This window comes from Pinus tabuliformis, chromosome 2_2 (genome assembly GCF_031772625.1).
Source record: "Pinus tabuliformis cultivar Carrire ecotype Pingquan chromosome 2_2, CPIR1, whole genome shotgun sequence".
Taxonomy (NCBI): domain Eukaryota; kingdom Viridiplantae; phylum Streptophyta; class Pinopsida; order Pinales; family Pinaceae; genus Pinus; species Pinus tabuliformis.
In genome coordinates, this window is record NC_142300.1 from 111989526 (window position 1) to 112012006 (window position 22481).

Sequence of the window (22481 nt, forward strand, 5' to 3'; positions counted from 1 at the left end):
ATTAAATCAAAAATAAAACTTGGAATAAGGAGGATCATAGGAAGAATTAAAATAGAGTACCTTAAAAACTCTACCCTTCCCATTTTGGAAAATACTAGGAAGATTATGTGGTTTAATTAGGAAAAGGGGAAAGAAAAACATAATGGTAAGGATAAAGATTAATCCTAGACTAATTTAAACCTAATTAAGAAAAGGGGGAAGGTGAATTAAAATGAGAATAATAAATTAAATTTAGAGAAATGTAGAGAATTTCCAAGTGTCAACAACCAACATAAGAATATCCATCTAGGAGATAACCTAAGTTAAATTAGGGAGTAGATTGGGGATAAAATCTTGACTCATTAATTGACTTCAAGTAATGAACACAAATTAAGGAATAAAAGGAGGGAATAAAGAGACAACTAGGAGAAGAAATAGGAATCTTGTTGAGGTGAGGAAAATATTAGCTTTAAATAAAAACTTAAGTAAATAATTTTGGGAGACCCTTGATGTGAGAATGAAACATGGGTGGGTGAATAATCAAGCTATTGAATTATAAAAAAATAAAAATAAAAATAATTAATTATGCATGACATGACAAGTGTCACCTATGAGGACTTCTATAAAAGAAGGGGCAAGCCATGGAAGAGGGGACTTTTTTGGGAACCCTATTGTTGGATGGATGAGATGTTGTGAGAGCAGTGATTACGAAGCTATAGTGAGTTTGGTGAGGTAGAGGATTTAGAGAGGGGACTCTTGAGCCAAGGTGTGCTCTCCTCTACCAGCTAGTGCTTGTCTCCATTGTACAACCTCATTGCAGCTCGTGGGTCCGCGGGGAAGAAGAGTACCCAAGGAGTAGGTTGGGAGGTTAACCGGTGAGTCTTCGCATTCGGATCAAGTGCGTCATCATTCACTCGCGGAGGTGACCAGCTACAAGGGAATACCAACAACAGCAGAGCAAGCGGAGTCTCGCCTTTTGGTGAACGGTACATATGTATTTCATTACTATTGATCTTAGTTAAAGGTATGAAAATGTTATGGTATGTTCCTAAAATAAGTGGTAGGAATGTGTGTGCTAAATAAATTTGAATCTCAATGCGTTTCTTTTTGGTTGTATGTGCTGTAAAAAAAAATAAAAATAAAATAAAAATAAAAAAATAAAAAAATAAAAAATGTATACAGTCTGGGTATGGTCCTCACAGTTTCTATCACGGTATTGGAAGACCATGGCTACAATGTGATTTTTAGCAAATGAAAGGCTTTCCTTAGACACATCACCACGGGATAGGTGAAACAAATTGGTGTGTGAGTCAAGAACCTGTATGCTATTGAGGTAAAAAATGCATGCAAATACTTGAGGAGCAAGGAAAAGGTTAGAGACTTGGTGGTTGAGAGGGAGCATGAATTACTTCTCAATGTGTAGCTCAGAAGAAGCCTCAGCAAGTTGTGGAGCAACCATAATTGGAGAAGCATAGAGGAGACCGTGTGGAGACATCCACTCATTCATAGAACTCTAGTAGGGGGGAATTTCGATTCAAGTGGGCAGAAGGAGCACATGTAGCCATACCTCTAGGTGTGAGGTGGGGAGATATGAAACCTTAGTCCAAGAGTTTCAGAAGTTTGGGTAGGGTCCATTGAGGTGTGTTTGTCTCATGGATCATTACCTTGCTATGAGGCCCACAGTATTCAGTAGCAGAAGGATCAATGTCATCCAAATACTAAGGAGTGCAGAGCAGTGTTGACTATAGAGCATGAGGCTCTGTAATAGAGTCAACAACAACACATTTTTTCCTAGTAGACAATTGCATACATAGTTGATTCATTTTATTTTGTTTGGATGCTTTTTGGTTGCAGATGTTGCAATAGCAACAACAATAATGACAACAGTTGCATGGAGAATATTCCAAAGGTACTAGATCAGGATAGATTTGAATTCCTTTCTTGTTGAGAGGGAGTGTTGAAAATAAGAACAAGAAATGTTGAAAATAACATCAAGAAAATCATAATTTAATTTGTCCTTGAATTGAATTATGAATTAAATTGTAATTCTATTCTCATAACAACTTGTAACAATTAACTAAATTAATTTGACTTAATTGGCTTAGTAATTTCGAGTTGGGAGTCTATTTAGAGTCATGTAGAGTGATCCCTAAATTTTAGGGGCCCAGGTTGAGTTATTATTGAGTTGTAATTATTTAATTCAGTTTAACTATGTTAAATTCAGTTAAACTAGTTGTAACTAATGGAGGAACTAGTGAGAGGTAAACTGAATTAAATGGGATATAATTCAAATGCAGTGATCAATCAAATAATTGACAATTCACTCATAAATAACTCATGCATGTCAGTTCTGAGAAAGACCCAATTGAGATTAGAGTTCATGGACAATGTACTATTATTTGTAAAATCATCTAAATTAAACTAATGGTGCATGCAATCAGAGGAAGGCCTATGGATGGATTGCAAAATTATGAGTGAGGGATTCCCAATTAAATATGGGTTAATTCCCAAGGGAACAACGTAAGGAAGTATGAGCTTGGTAGGAAACATATGTGGCTAAGTATTGGCTTGAGCTGATTTGTGAAGCAGTGAGATAGATTGTACTTGTGCAGAGCTTGTTCGGGTTGAAAAAGCATTTTTTTTCTTCTCAAATCTTTTAGTTAAAGCAATATACAAATAACAAGGGTTTTTAGCTGAGGATTTCCCTAGAAAATTATTGTGTTATGTGTCATTGAAATTCTTCCTTTTCTGCTTCGTGATTTCATCGATCAATTTTTGTTTCTGTTGATGGGTATAGTAGATTCAAGTCAATTATTTTAGCATATCACTATCTGCAGTTTGAATCTAAAATAAAAATCTACATTTTTCACCAAAAACTTCAGAGGTAGATTCTAGGCGAACCGGTGGACCAAATCACGAGCCACTTTCTCTAGGTAAATTATCTATCCAATATCTTCATTTTGATTTCTTTCATTTTTCTTTTCACCTTGTATTTCATTTTTTTGGGAGGTTTCATTAATTTGAAAATCGCCTTCGGTGTGCGCAATCTATCTTCATCGGGCTTGCGCACACTGACCCAATTTTTTATGTGTAAAATTTAGTTTTGCACAGCTTATAAGGCTATAACCATACAAATACACATTTCTCTTAAAAGGCGACCACGCACAACGTTGAGGGATTTGAAAAAATTATGAAAAAGGCCTTATTTTTTTGAAAAAATACATCACAATGTTTTCTAATGGTTTTCCATGTTTATTTTCAAGGTTTTGATCTACAAAATTGGAGTGGAGGGAGCATGAACACAAAGAACAAGATGTAGCAGCTTTGAATCATCTAGAAACATTACAGGCTTTGAGAAATTATGGCTTGTACATTTTTTTCACAATCTTAGGCATGAAGGCCCAATTAGATTTGCTAGAATGCATGGTGAGAAAATGGAATTTGCAGGAAGGGTGATCCTTGATTGGGTATCATAGACCCATAATAGATGCTGATGAAATCTATTTCTTGACTGGGCTCCCATGCTGTGGAGTTGACATTTATTTGTATGGGCATAGACGAGGTGGTGAAACAACTACCACTTACGTAGTGCATCATTGTTCTCCAAGGTTCAAACTCAAAGACAAATGCATTGATATCAAAACCATTGACATACTTTTTTTGAGGACTATCGCTTTTACTATTGCACGATTATGTGGGAGTGCAACACTTCACTTACTCACCAAGGCTTAGATGTAGATTTTTGTAGAATGTTCACATTCTACGATATTCAATTGGTGTGAAGGGGTAGTTGCTAACCTCAAAGGGAAACTAACTAGAGTGAAAACTAGAAAACTATTTTTTTTTGGGTATGGTTCCATTGTGATCTCATTCACTCTAGAGAGGATCCCCCTTCTTGCCCCACGTGTAGCCATAGATGTAGGAGGACCACGAGATCCTTGCATGTTGAAGTGGGTTATGTTGATGGCATGCCACAGAGGTGTTGATGGCCCAACCATTTGATATACTCTTGATTTCTTTGGATGGTTGGAATGTCAGATCATTATGATCGAGGACTTTCTATATTGATTTGGTGATCAAATTTTATCTAAAAATGAAAGTGCCCAAAATATTTCGAAACCAACATCAAGTCAATGTGTTCATCGTTTTGAATCCAACGACATTCATTTCACCTTAATCGGACATCATATGCTCAAGTTATCCCATTTTGGTTGTTTGGCCCAACAATTAAAAAAATTAGCAGGTTTGTTGACTGGGCTACAATGCTACTGACATCATCTGGCCCATTGTGAAGGTATGAACCAATGAGATTCTGATAAGTGGAAACTTCGTATTGGTTGAAATGTCCCACTACTAGCTGGAATGCAGTGGGGTTACCTAGGTAAAAATTTCACATTTTGGTTGTTTTTGTATTTTTCAAAAACTTTTGGCATCCAAAACTAACTATTTGAAATAACCATGAAGATGTGGTCACGGGGAGACTAGCGGGAATATGCTGATTCAAAAAATGCAATGAGCAACGAACAACTCCTTGTGGAGTAGGTAAATCTCCTCTATGGACAGAGGTGATCCCTCTAGCCCAAGAGTGGGTCTAGCCGTAAACAAAACAATATAATGTAAACTTCCTTAGACTAGAATCAAATAAGAGGGCCTACCTCTTAGAACACTAATCCACTTGATGGTGACCTCGCTTATTTGCTCAAGTTTCCTTTCGTTCTTTCCATTCAAATACCTAAAACAAACACGCAAGAGACAACATCAAACGTGATAACATAGAATCACATTCAATCTACTTAAAAAGTCAAGGGATATTAAGCCATCAAATGTAATATGACACTCAATTTAGGAAATAAACCATTAGTTGTATTAATAAAACTCAAAGAGAAATACAACATGAGCCTTGACATTGCAGGTTCCCTTTGGCATATCTAGTTTCCAGCACCACTAGAAGCATCTCATGATTCACCATCAACACAATGGAAGTTCAAGACATCTTTCCTTATGCTCCAAACCGAACACAACAAGATTATTCTCCCTTCACACACAAACTAGAAGGCTAAGGATCTCAATATGGCTCTCAAGATTTGCAGATTATTTTAGCCCTTTCATTAGCTAGCTGAGGGTGTGAAATGGGGAGTTTATATAGTTTTGATGAAGGGGAAATGGATCCTCTTATGGGGGAAGAGGCCGTATACCTTATGGTTTGTCCCATATTAATAGGGGAAAGGATCCCAAATAGTCTCTCTCAGCTCTATCTTGCTCAACCATTTACCAAACTTCCGTTCACAAAGCTTCTAGAGCTATAAGCTTCGACTCCATTTTTAAAAACTTGCCAAAACAGGTCGGCATGAGTGATGAAAGGCTCACTTGCACCGTTCAGCACTAGTCTTAGTTTTAAACTCTGCAAATTGGCACATGGGAAGAACTGAGCACTAGCACTGATCTTGAAAACTGAGCTTGAGGGAATATTTTTGGGAAATGATGAAAGAGGGAAATGTTCTGCAAATGAAGAAGTATGTAGGGACATGTTCTTCATGGCAGGGAAACATATGAGGGTCATTGTAGAGGTCCTCTAGGATCGAGGAACGGGGGGTACAGGGATAGTGAAAAAATGTTGTGTAATAGATGCCCCCTAAAACATGAAGGACGAACAAGAGTGAGGGGTGAAATGCTTTATGAGTAGATGGATGGAACGGAGGCCACCACTGGAAAACCTGTAAGCAAGCATAGATATACATCGCTGAAATATCTTATACATGAATCATGGTATGGACGCAACCATCTAGAAGAAGATCATGTAAATGGATCCAAGGTATGGGCGCAAGCATCCAATAAGAAGGGTCATATCAAACCCAAGGTATGGTCGCATCCATCTAATAATGAGAAGGATCACATATAACATACTCATGGTATGGTCACAACCATCCATCTGAAAGAGACATGTATGTAAGCATGATCATGTCACATCACCTTGCAACCTAGACTGGTGTAATATGGGCCCAGGGTCTTGCGCTCCAACACGACCTGATGAAAGTACAATTTCTAGCACGTGAATAGATGTGTTGATGTCGAACACACTAGAAAATTGCTTGATTACTAGTCAATGATGTGAATTGTTAACAAGCATGAGAGAAACCATCAATAACGACAATGGCTCTCAAGGTACCAACAACACAATTCATGGAATGTGAATAAGGAATTGAAGTCGAACACTCGTGAAGTCACCCGATCGAAGGCCAATGATGTAAACCTGTCGTCAAGTGCAAAGAACTTGCCATTAAGGCATGCAAACTCTAAGGTACTAGAAGGGAGTTTCTAGATCAACTTCCTGGATAATGAGCTAAAGTCGACAAAAGTGATCTGTCGAAGGAAGGTCATAATGAATGCTTCATCATCGACACAAAATGGGAAACAAAATGAATGAGATTAATCCAAGATGGTGACCTATGATCAGACAATGTACAGGTAGGAAGACTTCTCTTGAATATGTGGATGACATGACTCCAGATTTTGGCAACATTTGACATCATAGGGTTAGAGGTCATGGTGACGTGGCAGAGATCATATGAGAGGTTTGAAATGGATAACCCAAAACCCAGGGAGGCAAGTGACAGAGTGAGGATGTCCCAAAACCCGACATGAACAACAAATGAGTGTTAATGTTCAAGAGTGACATGCTACCTCAAGTGAAGAATACAACTGATGAAATACTTCCAATTTCCCCCCACCATTTCTGGCAAGTACCCCAGTTATTTTTATACAAGCTTGACGGGGATAACATATTCTTGTAATATAAGTCCATCCTTTGGATGGATCCATCCTAGTAAGTTTTATGAGCCTTAGGAAGGAGTAGCTCGGTCTCGTCATAATGACAAGTCCTATGTCGTTTAATCTTTTAATGAGTTTGAAAAAGGAAAAAATCGGTATCTTTTTCATGTTTAGAGAGTTTGAAAACACACGGAAAAGAAAACTCCAAAAGGTCCCTTTTCGTAAAGTTGTCCCTCGAGTCCAAAAAGGTAGAAAACAATACTCGAGAAAACCTCTTGGCCATGTCAACTAAGGAGTACCTTTTTCATAAATAGTTTATCCCAGCCCAAAAAAGGGGTAAACATATACTGGGTAAACGACATTTCAGAACTGTTTACAAGGTCAAAATGACAAGAGCTCGACAATATTTTCGTGTTTTGAGAGTCGGAAAAGAGCTTAAAGAGGACTCCCCATTTTTATTTACTTTAACTAGTTCAAAAGGAAAAAATACTCGGCAATCTTTTCAATTTTTTACGAGTCAAAAAAGATCTCAAAGATGACTCATCCTGGAGGAACGAGTGGTATATAAAGGGTAGCAACAAGTTCCGGTTAAGGGAGAAACTGCTCAAAACACTGAAAGGTTAAGAGGCTAGCTAGCAAAACCACTCATTGCCCCAGTTCCTTAGGAAATGAAAAAGAACCAAGTGAAAGCATGTGATTGGCCAAAGAGATGGTGGCGATGGAATAAAACAACCAAGGCTCATCTAGCAGAAATTAGCTGATAAAAATGGAAATCACGAGATGTAAAGTGGGAATGGTTTCATTTTTACACAAGATTGAAACATGAGAAACTATGCTTGAGTATACTTGGTTTCATTTTTCACAAGCTTGAAACATGACGAAAAAGTATGCTCGGATTTGGTTTCATTTTGTAGGAATTTACACGGTAAGTTCCTCAGATAGAACACCAAAGGACACCGCTCACAAACAGATCACAGATCTGTTGGAAATAATACTGAGAGGGGGGGTGAATCAGTATTATCAAGCAATTTAATAAATCTTCCTTATTTGATCTTTGAATTATTTTTGCATGTCAGTACCATAAAATAATGAGCATGAAAAACAGATAATCACACCAAAGAACACAAGATGTAAGGTGGAAACCCAATGTGGGTGAAAACCACCTGCTGCAATATGTCTCTATCTTCTTTCAATTTAGAAACTTCTTTTACAATGATTTTGTACTGGTGCAGTCCTTTACCAGTACGCAGGCTGCAACCTGCAGAGAGCTACAACTCTCTCTCTTTCTCGTTTTCCAATCTACTCCTGGAAGGGAGCTACAACCCCCTACTTCTTTTCATAAAGCATCAGATGATCAACAAGTACATAACAGATATAGACCACTACAGATATCAGATCAGCAATAACAGAACCAACCCAGAACACCTTATCAACAGAGAAATTCAATCAACAGAACATCTTAAAACAAAGACGCAGTTTTTCTTTCTGTGGCCTGCGACCAGACGCCGTTAACTTTCTGCAACTCTGCGTCCACACGCAGATGTCCTTCTGCTCTGCTGCGTGTCCACGCACTGTTCCTTTGACTGCTCTGCGTTCTGTTGCTTCAGGGACGCACCCAAATATATTATCGCGCCGCGTCTTTCGCTACAGAGACGCACCTGAAAACACTATCGCGCCGCGTCCTTCTGCTTCAGAGACGCACCTGAACCTTGATCACCCTGCGTCCACACGCAGGTCTCTCTATACTGTGCTGCGTCTCGGCGCACTTGCCCTTTACAGTACCTGCGTCCCGGCGCACTTTCCCTTCACTGATCCTGCGACCCTTCAGATATAAATGATATGAAGACTTCAAGACAAACCCAATCAGTCAGATCTACAGATCTGATCATGCGCCATAGAGATCACAGTCCATTAGAAGATTCGCCCTCTTAGATCTGGACTAGATCTCACCAAATAAGATATTCAACCCAAGACAATTGCACAATCCAAATGAACACCTTTGCTTTATATAGGCAAGCTCCTCCCCAAAACATGGAACAATACCACGAGCCGACACCATAGAAACACAAAACCGTCGGCTAGATACCACACAAGAAACCCCCACGTGCTTTTCTCTACCTTGAAATGTGTGCACTGGGTAGACGCACCCCCTGAACGGCTGGCCGGCGTCCCTGGACGCGGGTTCTGCATGGTATACCTGCGGGGACGCACTTTCTGAACCGATAGTCTGCGTCCTTCTTAATTTTTAACAAACTGAGAGCCTTACCACTGGAGTTGCCATCAAGTACAACATCTGTAACATACATTCATACCAGAAAACATAATGCCAACAATCTCCCCCTTTGGACTTGATGGCAACCTCACAAACTTCAGCTTCATTCTCCCCCTTTGACATCAAGGGCAAAGGGTATGCTCCCCCTAAGCTCATGCTCCCCCTGAATATGAACCAGATCTGCAGCAACGCACCACCATGAAAGAGATAGAGACATATTGCAGCTATTTCCAAGATCTCCTTCTCCATAATGCCAACAATGCATTATGTGCTCCCCCTGAGCCTGTACCACCAATAAGAAGAAGTTCAACAAGATGATGTATCAACAACCCCCAGCTTTTGCCTGAGGTATTCAAACGTGTCCCTGGGCAATGGTTTGGTAAGAATATCAGCAACTTGTTCCTTGGAAGGAACATACTCCAACTTGACTTTCTGTTCAAGCACTTGTTCCCGGAGAAAATGGTACTTGATTGGTATGTGCTTGGTTTTTGAATGCATAACCGGATTCTTTGAGATGTTGATTGCACTTGTGTTATCACATAAGATGGGGATAGGTGGTGTACAAGTGATTTGAAAATCCTGCAAAGTCTGCATCATCCAAAGGAGTTGAGTGCAACAAGATGCAGCAGCAACATATTCTGCTTCAGCTGTAGACAAGGCAATCGAACTCTGTTTCTTGCTGAACCAAGATACCAGTCTGGAACCCATAAAGAACGCACCACCACTTGTGCTTTTCCTGTCATCCACGCTTCCGGCCCAATCTGCATCTGTATAAGCATTAAGAGTAAGATCTGTATCTCTAGGATACCATAAGCCATAATTTTGAGTCCCTTGAAGATATTTGAAAATTCTCTTTACTGCCTGAAGATGAGTCTCCTTCGGATTTGCCTGAAATCTTCCAACTATTCCAACTGCATGCATGATGTCCGGTCGGGTACCTGTCAAATATAGTAAACTTCCAATCATAGATCTGTAGGTTGGTTGATGTACTGCTGCAGATTCATCATTTGCACTGAGACTACATCCTGTGACCATGGGTGTACATACTGGTTTTGCATCTTCCATGCCATATTTCTTCAAAATCTGCTTGAGATACTTGGTTTGAGATAAAAAGATTCCTCCTTCCTTTTGTTGGATTTGCAAACCAAGGAAATATGTCAGTTCTCCTAGCAAGGACATTTCAAATTCTTTCTGCATGACCGAGGCAAAGCTTTGACTCATAGCTTCTTCATTGCTGCCAAAAATAATGTCATCTACATACACAACAAGTATTAGTAATTTGTCATTTTCAATTTTTATATACAGATTGCTATCTGCTGAACCTTTTGAGAAGCCTTGTTGATGAAGATATTTGTCCAACCGGTAGTACCAAGCCCTTGGAGCTTGTTTGAGACCATAGAGAGCCTTTTTCAATCGGCATACAAGATTTGGATCATTTCCAAGAATGAACCCATCTGGCTGTTCAATGTACACTTCTTCTTCCAAGTCTCCATTCAGAAAGGCTGATTTCACGTCCATTTGAAATACTTTGAAGTTTTGAAAACTTGAGAGAGCAAGGAACATTCGGATGGCCTCAAGTCTTGCAACAGGAGCAAAAGTTTCTTCAAAGTCTATTCCTTCTTGCTGCGCATACCCTTTACAAACAAGTCTGGCTTTGTTTCTAATTACTTCTCCATTTTCATTCAATTTATTTTTGAAGACCCATTTTGTTCCGATAACATTCTTATCCTTTGGTCTAGGAACCAGCTCCCAAGTGTTGTTCTTTTCGATTTGCTCAAGTTCTTCATCCATTGCTTTCACCCAACATTCATCTTTGCATGATTCTTTCACATTTTGTGGTTCAGTAGAGGAGAGTAATGCCAAATAGCTTGAGGCTTCTGCAACTGTTCTTCTTGTTTGTACACCTGCTTCTTTCTGCCCCACAATCTGAGATTCTGGATGATTCTTCTGAACATATCTGGATGGAGTTTTCTCTTCTATTCTTGTCTGCTCCTCTGGTTCTTCTTGAGGTTCTCCTTGGGGTTCTTCTTCTTCATCATTCTGTCTTTGAGGGTAGCCTTCATCTTCTTCTATATCTTCATGATGTACTTGCCTAGGAATATATCCCTTCTCATCAACCACTACATCAATGCTGTCAACAATTCTGCCAAGTCTTTTATTGTAGCATTTGTATGCTTTGCTATGTGGAGAATAGCCAAGAAGAATGCCTTCATCTGCTCTAGGTTCAAGTTTGCCAAGCTGCTCATCAGTATTCTTGATATAGCATTTGCTCCCAAAGATTTTGAAGTGCTTTACCGAAGGAGTTTTACCACTCCAGAGCTCATGAGGAGTTTGAGTGCTGTTCACCCGGACATTTGTCTTGTTGAGAATAATAACCGTAGCATGTGCAGCTTCACCCCAGAAAGTTGCGGGAGTTCCTGATTCATCAAGCATAGCACGAGCCATTTGTTGGATTGTTCTGTTCATTCTTTCAACAACTCCATTTTGCTGAGGAGTTCTAGCTGTAGAGAATTCTCTCCTTATCCCATGTTCATCACAGAAATCGAAAAATTCATTTGAAGTAAATTCCCCACCTCTGTCGGATCTGAGGCACTTAATTTTGTGACCTGATTCATTTTCAACCAAGGCTTTGAAGGTCTTGAATTTTTCGAATGCTTCATCTTTGTGCTTCATAAGTCCTAACCAGACAAACCTGGAGAAATCGTCAATAAATAATATCAAGTATTCCTCTCCTCTAGGTGTTCTTTTCCTGAATGGGCCACATGTATCTGTATGTACTAGCTCAAGAGGCATGCTAGCTGATCCCTCTTTCTCTGGAAAGTTAGTCCTGGTTTGTTTTCCAAACTGACATGATCTGCATATGGTGTTGTCAGGAATTTTGATATCTGGAAGATCGCGAACTGCCTGATATTTGCATGCTTTCCTTATTTGTGAGAAGCTTAGATGTCCCAACCTTCGATGCCATAACCAGTGCTCTTCATCCTTGCTAAGATAGCATTGTTGTTCTCCTTCTTCAAATATGTACAGATTATTTGGAGTTCTTTTGCCTTTGAGTACTGTTTTACCTGTATCAAGATCACGAACAAGACATCCATTCGATCTGAAAATAACCTCGGTTTTTTGATCACACATCTGGCTGACACTTAGTAGATTATGCTTCAATCCATCAACATACAAAACATTTCCAGCCTTGACCTTTTCTTTCAAAGGAGCAATACCTTTTCCTTTTATAGTTGCAGGAGTATCATTTCCAAAAGAAACTTTCTTTCCCTTTTCTAAAGTAGAATAAGATTCAAGTTTTTCTTTATCACCTGTCATATGTTTCGAACATCCACTGTCAATGTACCATAGATTTTCCTGTCCTTCTGCATAAAATGCTATCCCACATCTTTCTGTTTGAGGTTCCTTTATTCTCCATGTTTTGGTGCTTGTGGCTTGTTCCTTTTTCTCCTGAAACCTGCTCCTGCATTCAGAGTCTTCATGACCAAAATTATTGCAGATAGAACATTCAACTTCATTTTCAAGAACCGAAAAGTTGTTATAGGTCCTTTTTGTAATCCCTGTCATACTTCTTTGTTTTTGAGCTTCCCTAGTCATGATTGTTTTATATGCAACACATTGAACTGCTTTGTGACCAAAGTTATGGCAAGAAAAGCATTGTCCATTGAAGAAGCTTCTGCGGTTATTGAATCTACCAGCCAACTGATTGTAATTTCTATTTTCATCTATTCTTGAACCAAACTGAGAAGATTTTACCTGTGGCTGGTTGTAGCTTTTGTTCACCCTTAAGATGGATTGTCCCTGATAGTTTCTGTTTGTAATTCGTCCCTGCTTTACCTGATTATCTTCATTGTTCTTCTGCTCATTTCTTCTTGCTGCATCAAGATAACTTTTTGAGGTGGATGCTTGAGAGGTTTCTCCATTATAGCCCAAACCTGTCTTGTTTAGAGGAGACCGCTGCACATTGATAATCTCATCCAAAGTTTCAGATCCTTTGACAAACTTAAGATTAATAGCTTTTGTTTTCTCAATTTCTTTTCTGAGACCAACAATTTCACCTTCTAGTTTTTCAAGATGTTTTTCCTTTTCATCAATTTGAAATTGCAAAGTATCAATGATCACATTCTTTTCTTCTATGCATCTCTTGAGTCTAGTAATTTCATCATAGAGATTATCCACATCTACAGCATCCTCATAATCATCATCTTCAAATGCCATTAACAGCTTATATTTATTACCTTGTTCATCTTCATCACTGTTTGATAAGCCATCACTATCTTCATGGGTGTAGTAGCTTTTCTTATTTGCACTTTGTTTCTTGTTCCATCTAGCAGGTTCTTTTCCTTTATCCTTATAAGGACATTTTGCAGCATAATGACCTACTCTTCCACAAGCAAAGCATTTGAAAGGTAGCTTACCTCTGAACCTTCCAGAACCCCTTTGAAGATTTCTGACAAAATTTGATTCTTCTTCCTCTTCTTCTGGAACATGGCTTGCTTCATAGTAATCTTCTTTGCCTGATGCCTTAAAAGCAGCTTCCCTTCTGTCTGATGGACCTCCCTTTCTCATTTCATAAGCAGTTAGAATTCCATGTAGCTGAGACATAGTGAGAACACGGAGATTTTCCTTTTCTTCTATTGCAGATACTTTAGATTCAAACTTGGGGGATAATGATCTTAGAATCTTTTGAACTGCTATAGTCTCTTTTATTTCTTCACCCAAATTTTTCATACAATTAACAATCTCATCTACCCGAAGAAAATAATTAGCCACACTTTCATCATTATACATCTTGAGAGTCTCATATTGAATCCTGAGAGTTTGGAGTTTAGCTTGTTTTACCTGTTCATCTCCTTCATAGCTAGTGATCATTTTGTCCCATATCTCTTTTGCTGATTTGAAGTGCATGACCTTCATGAATTCTGTTTGGGATATACTTCCTAATAGAGTACTGACTGCCTTTGCATTTGTTTCATACTTCTTTTTCTCAGCTGGATCTGTAGGAGTAGTTGAAGGAAAAGCATAGCCTGTTTCTACAATGTTCCAAACTTCTGTACCAAGAGATTGAAGATATGCAGTAACTCTTACCTTCCAATAATTGAAATTTGTCCCATCAAAAATCGGTGGCCTGATTGATGCTTCTTTCTCGTAGTTGCTCATGATGAACGATCTACCTTCAAGCGATCAAGCTTCTCTGAAGGACCTGGCTCCGATACCAATTGTTGGAAATAATACTGAGAGGGGGGGTGAATCAGTATTATCAAGCAATTTAATAAATCTTCCTTATTTGATCTTTGAATTATTTTTGCATGTCAGTACCATAAAATAATGAGCATGAAAAACAGATAATCACACCAAAGAACACAAGATGTAAGGTGGAAACCCAATGTGGGTGAAAACCACCTGCTGCAATATGTCTCTATCTTCTTTCAATTTAGAAACTTCTTTTACAATGATTTTGTACTGGTGCAGTCCTTTACCAGTACGCAGGCTGCAACCTGCAGAGAGCTACAACTCTCTCTCTTTCTCGTTTTCCAATCTACTCCTGGAAGGGAGCTACAACCCCCTACTTCTTTTCATAAAGCATCAGATGATCAACAAGTACATAACAGATATAGACCACTACAGATATCAGATCAGCAATAACAGAACCAACCCAGAACACCTTATCAACAGAGAAATTCAATCAACAGAACATCTTAAAACAAAGACGCAGTTTTTCTTTCTGTGGCCTGCGACCAGACGCTGTTAACTTTCTGCAACTCTGCGTCCACACGCAGATGTCCTTCTGCTCTGCTGCATGTCCACGCACTGTTCCTTTGACTGTTCTGCGTTCTGTTGCTTCAGGGACGCACCCAAATATATTATCGCGCTGCGTCTTTCGCTACAGAGACGCACCTGAAAACACTATCGCGCCGCGTCCTTCTGCTTCAAAGATGCACCTGAACCTTGATCACCCTGCGTCCACACGCAGGTCTCTCTATACTGTGCTGCGTCTCGGCGCACTTGCCCTTTACAGTACCTGCGTCCCGGCGCACTTTCCCTTCACTGATCCTGCGACCCTTCAGATATAAATGATATGAAGACTTCAAGACAAACCCAATCAGTCAGATTTACAGATCTGATCATGCGCCATAGAGATCACAGTCCATTAGAAGATTCGCCCTCTTAGATCTGGACTAGATCTCACCAAATAAGATATTCAACCCAAGACAATTGCGCAATCCAAATGAACACCTTTGCTTTATATAGGCAAGCTCCTCCCCAAAACATGGAACAATACCACGAGCCGACACCATAGAAACACAAAACCGTCGGCTAGATACCACACAAGAAACCCCCACGTGCTTTTCTCTACCTTGAAATGTGTGCACTGGGTAGACGCACCCCCTGAACGGCTGGCCGACGTCCCTGGACGCGGGTTCTGCATGGTATACCTGCGGGGACGCACTTTCTGAACCGATAGTCTGCGTCCTTCTTAATTTTTAACAAACTGAGAGCCTTACCACTGGAGTTGCCATCAAGTACAACATCTGTAACATACATTCATACCAGAAAACATAATGCCAACAAGATCAATACACCATTATTCTTGATGTGTTTAAAACCCTCAAAGAGGGAAACATTCCACGGCCTATGCCAATGCGACACTTCAGGCAATTTATTAATAAAAGAATGAAAATTTACATAAGCTTCTCTCATGAACGGTCACCCTAAAAATGACCCTCTATGCTCTTTAAATAGAGATCATGGACCAATCGGGTGTTAAGCCACGGATCAAGTGTCGGTAATACCGAGGAGAGAATAAACCGTCAGATCACTTCATGTCTAGAACATATCGTGACCATCAGATTGTAAGTTACAAATGTACATAGTAAAGAAACACACTTTACATAACTCTACACTAGACCAAGTTATACTTAACTATTTCCTATGTGTCAGAATATCCTAACATCCCCCCGTAATAACAACTTGGGATAGGATTAAAGGATGTAAAAATATGACAAAATAGGAGAAGTAAGGAGGCATTAGAGCCTATCCCCCCTAGTGAAAACTTCCTGAACTCCAACCATAAATCGAAGTTTAGTAAACTTCACCTCTGTGAGAGTCTTTGTAAAGATGTCTGCAACTTGATCATCGGTTGAACAATATTTCACTTCAAGAACATGGGCACGAATGAGCTTTCTCATGAAGTGCATGTGTAGTTCAACGTGTTTGCTGCATTGATGTTGGACTGGACCTTTGCATAGTTGAATGGTACTTTTATTATCACACCAAAGTGTAGTCGGATGCTACTACTGAAAACCAAACTTTGACAGGATCTGACGAAGCCACAGGGCTTCCTTACTAGCTTCTATGATGCCACAATACTCTGCTTCTACTGAAGAAAGAGAAATGGCAATTTGTTTCTTGCAAGCGCATGTAATAGGTCCAGAACCAAGAGTGAAGACATAACTTGCAATAGAATTCTGATCATCAGGGTCACCAGCCCAATCAGAATCAGTGAAACCAACCAATAGAGGAGATGCTTCTACATTGTAATGAATCCCAAACTAAATTGTACCTTTAACATAACGAAGTATTCTTTTAGATGATTTCTAGTCACTTTCATGTGGGTTTTGCATAAACCGAGAAATAAGGCCAACAACAAAAGAGAGGTCAAGATAGGTATGGGTCAGATACAAAAGTTTTCCTACAAGCTGATGGTATAAGGTAGCATCAACTTTAGGGGAAGCACAAGTGACTGAAATTTTGGCTCTAGATTGAAATGGAGAAGGGGCTGGCTTATAGTCTTCCATGTGAAAGTGGCGTAGAATATCACAGGCATACCTGGACTGGGAAAGGGAAATACCTTCCTTGGATTGCAAGACTTGAAGACAAATAAATTAATGCAAGTGTCCTAAGTCTGACATTTCAAACTACTTTTTAAGGCTGGACTTCACATGGTTTATAAGGTTGGGATCACTACCAGTAAGGATAATATCATCAACATAAAGAACAAGAATGATAAGAGATTTACCCACTTTCTTAGTGTAGACAGTATTGTCAGAATGACACCTAGAAAAGCAAGTTTCTAAAAGAAAGCTATCCATTTTGGCATACCAAGCCCAAGGGGCTTGCTTGAGACCATAAAGGGATTTCTTAAGCTGAAAAACAAGGCTGGAGTCTGTTTGTATAAAGCCAATAGGTTGTTCCATATAGATTTCTTCATGCAAGTCCCCATGCAAGAAGGAAGATTTAACATCCATCTGATGGACTTCCTATTTGAAAGAGGCAGCAAGGGAAAGAACAAGGAAGATAGAGTTCATTTTGGCATCAGGGGAGAAGGTTTCAATATAGCCAATGCCTTCAACTTGTAAAAAACCCTTAGCAACAAGACGAGCTTTATGTTGATCAACTTTTCCATCTAGTCCATACTTGGTTTTGTAAACCCATTTGCATCTAATAAGTTTTTGTCCCTTTGGAAGAGGAACAAGATCCCATGTATCATTTTCCAATAATGAATGATATTATTCATTCATAGTTGCATCCCAATCTGGATGGTCTGAAGCTTCTGCAAAGGTGTCAGGATCACAATTCATTGAAACTTGAGCCCATAAAGAAGAGGCTCTATCGAACTGAGAACGTGTATGTCACTGATCTGTAGGATCACCTGCAAGAGCACCTGCTGCATCTCGAGTAGCAAGGACCCATTTTGGAAGCTGAGGAGATGACGGAGGATCCTAAGAAGGTGGGGGAGGATTGTCATCCTCGCTGTCATCACCCGAAGAAGAAATATTTTCAAAAGTAGAAGGGATGGAGAGAGGTGGAAGATCCGCCGAACTACGCTCGTAGGCCGATACATTTTCAGCAAACTTTACATCTCTTCTAATGATAACATTTTTGGACTTAAGTGGAATAAGTCTATATCCTTTGACATATTCAAAATATCCAACAAAAATACATTTTTCACTCTTAGGTTGTAAATCTTTATGTTTCTCATATGGAATATGGGCCCATGCTTCACTTCCAAAAACATGAAAGTGACTTACATATGGTTTAATTGAGCTCCATGCTTCTTCTAGAGTGATATTCTTTAAAACCTTAGTAGGAGTGTGATTTACTATGTAATTTGCACAGCTAATTGCTTCTGCCTAAAAATTAAGACTATGTCCTTTAGATTGAAGCATACAATTAGCCATTTCCTTTAAGGTGTGATTCTTCCTCTCAGCTACACCATTTTGTTGTGGAGTATATGGAACATTATGCTACATTTGAATTCCATTCTCAGTGCAAAATTTGATGAATTTTTTGTTAACATATTCTCCACCATTATCAGATCTTAGCTTAAGAATTTGATGTCCAAATGGTTTTTCAACAAAGGCCTTAAAGGCCAAGAACATGTTACATACTTCACTCTTGAGTTTTAAGAAGTATACCCAAGTGCATTTGGAGAAATCATCAATGAAAGTTAAGAAATGTTTGTAGCCAGAGAATGAAACAACTGGAAGTGGACCACATAAATCACTATGCACAAGCTATAAAGGGGTTGAGGCATGCCAAGAGGCACATTTTTTAAAACTATCCCGATGATGTTTTCCGAGTACACATCTGGAACAAACACCATCTCTACAAGATACCATAGGAAGGCCTGTCACCATATTTTCTTTACATAGGATTTGAAGAGACCGATAGTTTAAGTGACCAAATCGCTCATGCCAGAGTTTGCTCACTTCATCATTATGAGCAACAAATACTGAGGGAAGAGTTGATGACCCAAAGTTGTTAAACTTATACAACCTTGTAGAATCATCAGAAATTCCAATAGCTAAAATCTGTTTAGGATATCTTAGGTTCTTAATTACAACATCGTGAGGTGAAAATTCAATGGTTTTACCTTCACCTGAATGAGTTATCTCATATACATATAGAAGGTTGCAGGATAAGGTTGGAACACATAATACATCATTAAATTGACCATTTTATAGATGAACAGTTCCAGTCCCTGCAACACTAAGAGATCTATTATCATCAATATATATATTTTTGGTGTTACAATCATCTAAAGAAGAAAACATGGATTTTTGAAGAAAAGTTGTTGAAGATGCTGACAAAGTGCGTGAATGTGTGAAAGTGAATGATAATGTTATATTTAAACCCCCCCTGCTGCCCTCCCCCTCTTTCCAACCTTAATCTAATTAACTCACTTAAAAAAAATATTTTATGTGACCCACTTTTATAAATAAGTGAAAGCCACTTTTACAATGGTACTTTATGGGCTACTCACTAAATTGTAACTTAAATAAAAGATAAAGAGACTTTAGAATTATAAGTGACTCACTTGCTATAATGGGTGAGAACACTTTTACATAAAGTAACTTTAAAACATAAGTTACATGTGCTTTTTGAAAAAGTAACTCAACAAAAAGAAAGACTTGAACCCAAGACGTCTATTCTCATAAAGCAACTTTGGACCAAGTGAGCTAGTTTAAAAGGTTAGTAATTTTTGGAAAAGAGGAAGGTTTTTTTTTAGTCACTGAAGCTTTGGGGTGCACGCTTACTTGAAACATCTCTTTTTTCCTACAAAAAAAAAAAAACCACACAAACCAACACAGATATGCAAAAAAAACCAAACCTTATGGCTTGAAGTTAGCTTTCACTAGAAACTAAATATTTTCCTCATGTTTCTAATTTTCCGAGATCACACTAAGGCACGGCAGAAAAGAGCATACACATGAGAAAAATCCTTTCTTTATGTTTCTAATTAGCCCAGATTGTATTGTCGCAGGGAAAAGAGCATATGCAGAAATGAAAGGTATAGATCCGGTAATAAAAAACAGAGAGCTAAATAAACCGAAATAAATAGAGAGATGAATAACTAGAACTGTAAATTTTTTTTGTATACCTCCAGCTCTTAAAAATGACATAGCTAGGGTTACTAGAAACCTCTTTGCATGAAACAAAAAGGGTTCCTCACTGGAACAGATGCTCCTAACACAATAGAGCAGTCCTCTCTGCCTGAAACCAGTTAGAAACAATAGATCTAGGAAACGAAAATCAGATGCAGTTGTTCCAGCTTCAGATTTGGATCACCAATGGATGCGGCCCTCAAATAGATTTGATACCATGTAGGAATTTACAGGGTAAGTTCCTCAGATAGAACACCAAAGGACACCACTCACAAACAGATCACAGATCAATACACCAGTATTATTGACGTGGTTAAAACCCTCAAAGAGGGAAACATTCCACGGCTTGAGCCAACACAACCACTTCAAGCAGTTTATTAATAAAAGAACGAAAATTTACATAAGCTTCTCTCATGAACATTCACCCTACGAATGACCCTCCATGCTCTTTAAATAGAGATCATGGACCAATTGGGTGTTAAGCCATAGATCAAGTGTCAGTAATATTGAGGAGAGAATGAACCGTTGGATCACTTCATGTCTAGAACATATCATGACCGTCAGATTGTAAGTTACAAATGTACATAGTAAAGAAACACACTTTACCTAACTCTACACTAGACCAAGTTATAGTTAACTATTTCCTATGTGTCGGAATATCCTAACACATTTTTACACAAGCTTGAAACAAAGATAAAATATGCTTGGATTTGCTTACATTTTTACACAAGCTTGAAACATAGATAAACTATGCTTGGATTTGGTTTCATTTTTACACAAGCATGAAACAAAGATAAACTATGCTTGGGATAAGTTTGCATGCCCGTAACATAATGACTCAATTTGAGGTGCATGCCCCCAAAGCTTCATTTCATTCAGCTAGGTGGATGGAATGAAGGTTCACTTTTGATATCTAGGAAAGACTCGACTAGGATTTTACGAGATCTTAATTAAAGATACGATTTGGAAAAGGGGGTTGTTTCATTTTTAAACGAGGTTGACACAGTAAAAGAACTATCCTCGAACATATGTTTCATTTTTTAATGAGGTAGATACAGGAAGAAAATATCCTTGGACATCTGTTTCATTTTTTAATGAGCTTGACACAAGACAAGGAACTCTGCTTCGACCCCTTGTTTCATTTTTTAACGAGCTTGACACAAGACAAGGAACTATGCTCCATATCTTGTTCATGAACCATACGAAAACATGGCTCCCAAGAGGTCCTCACTAGATGGGAGAACCACACTCTGGGAGGAATACATGTCAATGGGTACCAAAGACAGATCGAGTTCCAATGCCCCCAGTACATAATGTACTATACCATCTGTGTGATCATCAACAAATGTGGAGACGAAACAGGTAGCCACATAATTGACCTGTGGTGGGGAGGGTACTGCTTGCAAACAAGGACCAATAGGGGATGATGGTTGCATAGGAGGCACCTGGTGACCAATGAACGATAATAGATCAATATTAAATAATGAATCCATACAGGTGAGGGTATTTTTTATAATAGAGGAGGAATGACCTGTTCTAGAGTTTGAAAACCCAATGTTTCGGGCTACTAAGTGAGTCTATCATCAAGGGACGCGTCCATAGATTTTAAGAAATTAGTGATGTATCTAGGAGCTGTTTTTTAGTTTATATATATGGGTTATACAAAGAATACTGTGAGATAGTTTATCTGACAGTATTCTTTGTGTAACCCATATATATACACTAAAAAACAGCTCCTGGATACATCACTAATTTCTTAAAATCTATGGACGTGTCCCCTGATGATGGACTCACTTAGTAGTCCGAAACGTTAGGTTCTCAAACTCTAGAACAGGTCATTCGTCCTCTATTATAAAAATAGATCAATGATCACTATTCTCCCTTCGTGTGGAAAACAAACCACACGGAAAAGCGAATAAACAAGGGCTCCCATGACATAAACATAATCATGTCCAAGGAGAGATTGAAATCTAAGGGACCTTGGACTACCATCATGTTTATATAGACGACCTTTCCTCCCAAATTAATAGGGAACTTCGGAAGGATCCCTAAGGGTTGACTGGTTCCTCCATTGAAAGCCAACAGATTCTCAGTGACAGGCACAAGCTGTGGGGAACCCAAAGCTTGCCAAGTAGTAGAAGACATGATGCTAACATACACACCTTCATCTAATATAGTGCCATGTACTACCATATTATAGTCTTGTACTATGATATGGAAAGACACATAAGATGGGAGGTGGAAAGCAATCAATTGACTCAAATCAAAAGAAATGATAGAACTACTTGGTGGGGGTATCATATAAGTGCTCCCAACTTCTTGATAAACCCCTCACTAAATAAATTATCCTAAGAGCTAGCTACCAAAATATTTTTATAACTATCCCTATCGTCTTTGAAGGTCTCACATTCTAAAATGAAATGAATTTTTTGTTTCCACTATTCTGGAAGAGAAAAAAATATATACTCTTTCTTCCCAAACTTATGGCCTTTTCCAACACCTTGTTCCATAATAGAGTTGATGAGAATTAGTCCTTAATTGAGCAATAATAATTTTGGCTCTCTAAGAAATAT